This window comes from Petaurus breviceps, unplaced genomic scaffold (genome assembly GCF_028583685.1).
Source record: "Petaurus breviceps papuanus isolate PSGF00001 unplaced genomic scaffold, PetGlider_PUasm1.0 38, whole genome shotgun sequence".
NCBI classification, from domain to species: domain Eukaryota; kingdom Metazoa; phylum Chordata; class Mammalia; order Diprotodontia; family Petauridae; genus Petaurus; species Petaurus breviceps.
This window is the reverse complement of record NW_027186304.1, coordinates 100,275,948-100,281,202: the sequence shown is the minus strand read 5'-3', so window position 1 is coordinate 100,281,202 and position 5,255 is coordinate 100,275,948. Positions and strand designations below refer to the sequence as shown.

The 5,255-nt window shown below is 37.4% G+C and overlaps 1 pseudogene; it reads right to left on the bottom strand.

Annotated features, from left to right (window-relative positions):
• Nucleotides 1-4,629: 4,629 nt before the first annotated feature.
• Nucleotides 4,630-5,117, bottom strand: LOC138170202 (small nuclear ribonucleoprotein G pseudogene; annotated as a pseudogene).
• Nucleotides 5,118-5,255: the final 138 nt, after the last annotated feature.

Sequence of the window (5,255 nt, the reverse complement as noted above, 5' to 3'; positions counted from 1 at the left end):
TGAATCTGGCTTTATCAAGCATTAAGTTAGCTGCTCTGCTCTCTGCTTCCCTTTGATGGTTTTTTTCATCCCATTCCCATTTCCATTCCCAGTTATGATTACTGCCTGTAAATTTCCCTCTATCCTATTCTTCCTGTTTGTCTTGTCTCTCCTCACTACTGTTTCACTTCTGTCTGCAAACTCTGGTCTGCCCTCCCTTTTGTCAGTCCCCACCCCCACTTTATTTAATCTCCTCCTCTCCTACTTCCCTATCAGATAAGAACAATTTCCACATACCAACTAATTGTGTATATTATTTCCTCTTTGAGCCAATTCTAATGAGAATAAGTTTTAAGTGATACTCATCACCCACCCTCCCATCTACCCTCCACTATAAAAGGTCTTTCATGCCTATTCATATTAAAACAATTTACCCTTCCTTCTATGCCCATTGAACTCCTGTTTCTCATCCCTAAATTTTTTAAAAAGTCATTATCGAGGGGCAGAGCCAAGATGGCATAGTAGAAACAGGACTTTCACTCTGCTCAGCCTTCTACTTCTTCCAATTCATGTAAAAATGGCTCTAAACAAACTTTGGAGCTACAGAAACCATAAAATGACAGAGAGAAATTAACCTCCCACTGACAACAGCCTGGCAGACCGGCAGGAAGGAGCCAGGGGAGAACTCTGGGAGTCCAGACTAGCCCACATGAGCCTGAGGATTTAGCTTGAGGGCAGCCACAACCAGCCTTCAACTGGAGGGATTTCAGATTCACCAGCAGCTGTGGCAGTTTCCAGAATTATCAACCCATAGATGCTAAGGACAAAGTGTGAGGTCAGTACAGTGTGGACTTTGGAAACTGAAAGTCTGGGAGTATGGTCTGGCCTTTGTCCCCTGGAAAGAGAAGTGGCTGAGGTATGTTGGCCATGCAGCTGCTGCCATGTGGCTGCTTCAGAGCTCCTGGCCTTCAGAGTGCAGGGGGACCAAGCAAGAAGTCTGAGTGGCAATCAGTCTTCCTTTAACGTGCTTGGATCTGAATTGCTTCTAGAGTGGAGACCCTGGGTTTCATGACCAGTTTGCCAGAGCTTGTGGAGGCTTCAAAGAGGACAGCCAACTAATAGCTCTGGCAGATGAAGAAACCCAGCAATTTGGGACAAATTTCCCCTCTCTGGTGGCAGAGATCTACTGTGTCAAAAAGCTCAAAAGTCAAGTAATTGAGTGGCAACATGAGCAAGCAAAAGAAGAAAAGCAAGCACAAAAATCCAACTTTACACTCTTATTTTGGGGACAAAAAGGATCAAAGCATGGAACAGGAGGAAGACAGCAAGTCAGAACTCCTGCACCAAAAGCTTGCAAGAAAAATATGATCTGGTTACAGGCCACAGAGGAGCTTAAGAAGGATTTTGAAAACCAAATAAGAGAAGTAGAGGAGAAATTGGGAAGAGAAATGAGAATGATACAACAAAATAATTATAAAATGAGAGTCAACAACCTGACTGAAGAACATAACACCTTAAAAAAATAGACTAGCTCAAATGGCAAAAGTGGCTCAAAAAGCCAATGAGGAGTAGAATGCCTTAAAAAGCCAAATTAGTCTTATGGGAAAAGACTCTCAAAATCTCACTGAGGAGAATCATTGCTTCAGAATTAGATTGGAGCAAATGGAAGCTAGTGACTTTATGAGAAATTAAGATGCTATTAAACAGATCCAAAAGAATGAAAAAATAGAAGGCAATGTTCTCATTGGATAAACCACTAATCTGGAGAATAGATCCAGGAGAGATAATTTAAAAATTATTGGACTGACTGAAAGCCATGATCAAAAAAGAACCTAGAAATCATCATTCAAGAAATTCTCAAGGAAAATTGCCCTGATGTTTTAGAACCAGAGGGCAAAATAGAGGTTGAACGAATCCATTCATCACCTCCTGAAAAATATCCCCAAAAGAAAACTCCTAAGAATATTATAGCCAGGTTCTGGAGATGCCAGATCAAGGAGAAAATATTACAAACAGCCATGAAGAAACAATTTGAATATTGTGGAAACACAATCAGAATAACACAGGATCTGGCAGCTTCTACACTGAGGGATCAAAGGGCTTGGAATATGATATTCTGGAGGTCAAAGGAGCTAGGATTAAAACCAAGAATCACCTACCCAGCAAAACTAAATATCATGTTTCAGAGGAAAATATTGTTATTCAATGAAATAAGGGGCTTTCAAGCATTCTTGATGAAAAAACCAGAGTTGAATAGAATACTTGAAATTCAGATACAATAAGCAAGAGAAGCATGAGAAAGTAAACAGGGAAAAGAAATCATAAGGAACTTATCAAATTTGAATTATTTACATCCCTACATGGAAAAATTATAATTGTAACTTATGAAACTTTTCTCAGTATGAGAATAGTTGAAGGGAATATAAATGTATATATGTATGTATGTATGTATGTATATATATATAATGAGGTTATATTGGTGTATGAATACATATGTGAGTGTGTGTATATATGTGTACAGGTATACATAGACAGAGTGCACAGGACCAATGTAATAGAAAGGGATGATACTTAAAAGGTGAAATTGGGAGGTGAGAGAGGAATATAATGGGAGGAGAAGGGGAGAGAAAGAATGGAGCAAATTATCTCATATAGGAGAGCCAAGAGAAAACTGTTACAATGGAGGAGAAGAACAGGAGGGCAAAAGGGAATGAGTCAACCTTATTCTCATTGAATTTGGCTTAGGGAGGGAATGGCATACACACTACATAGGGTATCTCACCCTACAGGAGAGTAGGGCGGAAAGTGATGAGAGGGGGCATGATAGAAGGGAAGGCAGCCTGGGGGGAGAGAAGTTGGAAACACACTTTTGAAAAGAGACAGGATAAAAGTAGAGAACAGAAAAAGTCAGGGTGGGATAGGATGGAGGGAAATATTCTTTCACAATATATCTACTATGGAAATGTTTTACATAGCTACACATGTACAACCTGTATTCAATTGCTTATATTCCCAGTTAGGGTGGGTGACAAAGGAGGAAGGGAATGAATCTGGAATTCCAAGTTTTAAAATCAAATGTTTATATATATATATATATATATATATATGTATATACATAATTATTGTTATTGTTTTACAGGCAACTGGGAAATGAGATATACAGGTAATGGGGTATAGACATCCACTGTGCCCTACTGGAAAGTTCAGGGGGATGAGGGAAAATATGGGAGATAGCAGATTGAGGGAGGGGATATTTGGCAGGATCACTGTTTTGGGGTGGTGGGTAGGGGAAAAATGGGGAGGAAATTTGTAACTCAAAATCTTGTGGAAATGAATGATGTAAATTTAAAATAAACATAAAATTTACTTTAAAAAGTAATTCTTTCAAATTCACCTTTGAATCATTTTTCCCTTGATGTATTATGCTTAATTTTGCTACGTAAGTGATTCTTGGTTGTAGTTCTAGTTCCTTTGTTTGTCAGAATAGCTTGTTCCTTGACCTCCAGTCCTTTAATGTTGCAGCTGCTATCTTGGGGAATCCTGATTATGGTATCTTGGTATTTGAATTGCTATTTTCTGGCCACTTGTAGCATTTTTCCTTGACTAGATAGTTCTGAAATATGGGTGTAATGTTCTTTATAGTTTTTATATTGTTATCTCCTTCCTGAGGTGATTGGTGGGTTTTTTATTATGCTTTTTAAAAATTATAAACAAATACCGATACTTATGTAATAAGAAAAGAAAAAGAAACATTATATACTTAAATATAAAACAAAAAAGAAAAAACCACACATCATGTGTATAGCAGAACATAGGAGAGGATTGAGAAAACATATTAATACTTATCATTTCAGGAAAACCCATATATTAAAAACATGTTATGATAAATGATGTCCATCTATTCTTTGCTTCCTTGTAGGTTTTCTTTTGTTCTCTGCTGTATACTTTTTACTTTGTTCTTTTTCCTTCTTCCTCCCCTCTGCCCTCCAGCCCAAACCTAATGCTACTATTGAACATGGATGTATTTATATATAGATACACACATACATATATACACATAAATATAATATACAATACATACATATATTAGATATATATTACACACATATTTTTCTTAAGAGACTCTATTAATAATCTTGTTTTTATGTTTGGACATATCTCTTTTTTCCTATCTCTCTTAACTCCTGTACTCTACTTGTACCTGCTACCTTGCCCTCCTATTACTCAACCTGTCCCCACTCCAGCAATCCCTCCCTTATCCTTACATTCCCTTAAATATAAACATCCTTTTATACATGTCTTAGACTCAGTGGATTCTTTCAATGCCATTTTTTGCCCTTTGTTTCCAGGACATCTGGGCAGTTTTCCTAGATAATTCCTTAAAAGATGCTGTCCAGGTCCTAATTTGATTATGGCTTTTACATAGTTCAAAGATTTGATATTGTCTCCCATGGACTTATTTTACAGGTCAATTGTTTGTCCCCATGAGGTATTTTACATTTTCTTCCATTTTTTAATTCTTTTGAATTTATTTGATTGATTCTTCGTGTTTCATAGAATAATTAGCTTCCATTTGCCCAATTCTCAATTTTAAGGTGCTGTTTTTCTCCATTAGCTTTTGTATTTTCTTTTCCATTTGGCCAATTTCATTCTTTTATTGCCATCTTACAAAAAGTTTATTTTCAAAAAGCTAAACAAAGAATATACAATGACTAATTTTATGTATCAAAAGAAAAAAAAAGAAGAGGCTCTTGGGAATCTAAAGGAGAAGTGGAGACCCAGGGCATCAATGGTGTTTCATTCCTTACACTCGTTCCAAGGCTTCTAACATGATGATACTGTTTCCTCTGATTACCACCATTCCAATATTGTTCTGTTACCCACCTGGTGACATCTCCACACATTTATCAATCACAAGATTCATAAATGGATTACACCTTCACAATATTCCCTGTATGTGCCTCCCACCATTTAATTTCAATGATAGCTTCTTGTCCATAATATTTTTTTTAGCTCAGGTGTGTGTGCTTTGCTCATTTTGTTTCAGTTGCAGCCCTTCACCTCCTCCTGGTGCAATCCTCAGTTTTTCTCACGCTCCCCTTGCCGCTACTGCCTCCACTTTATGTTTTGCCCAATTTCACTCTTTAAGGAGTTGTTTTCTTCATTGGATTTTTTTATATTTCCTTCTCCATTTGGACAATTCTACTTTTGAACCCATTTTCCAAGCTGTTGACTCTCTCTCTCTCTCTCTCTCTCTCTCTCTCTCTCTCTCTCTC